The sequence below is a fragment of the Myotis davidii genome, unplaced genomic scaffold (genome assembly GCF_000327345.1).
Source record: "Myotis davidii unplaced genomic scaffold, ASM32734v1 scaffold147, whole genome shotgun sequence".
Lineage (NCBI taxonomy): Eukaryota > Metazoa > Chordata > Mammalia > Chiroptera > Vespertilionidae > Myotis > Myotis davidii.
In genome coordinates this window covers 6,819,810-6,820,345 of record NW_006383010.1, presented here as the reverse complement: position 1 = coordinate 6,820,345, position 536 = coordinate 6,819,810, and positions in this window count along the sequence as shown.

Genomic DNA, 536 nt, shown 5'->3' with positions numbered 1-536 from the left:
AAAAAAAAAAGAGGCTTCTTGGCTGACAGTGACATCAGTATTTGGGTTATAGGAAGGTACGCTTGCACAGTGCGTACAGTAAAGCTGCTGTGTCATCGCCTTTGCACATGCCTATTACACATGGGCCTTGAATATTCGGCATAGTCTGGTTGAGGTCCCCGCAGGGCAATAGGGCTGGTCTCTAGCTGACTGGTATCCAGCTCTGGAATGATTTAGGTCAGGTGAATTGTTCGCTTGGTGTGTGAAAGATAAGAAAGTGGATGGGGGCACAGCCGTGGATATGTTCATCTGTACATGAAAGGCAGATTTTAGGTGAGCTGTCCACTACCTCCAGCAATTAGCTAGCCTGAGAGGGGAAGTTCTCTCTTGGTCTGTAAAGCCCCCAAGAGATATGAAACCACTATAATATACACAATGTAAATTTTAAAAAACATAATTAATGCACATTGAGCAATGGATAATGAGAGCACATGGATAAATACTTCTCACTTCCATGGTTCAAGGCTCAAAGTGCCAAGATCCTCTCATAATGTTCT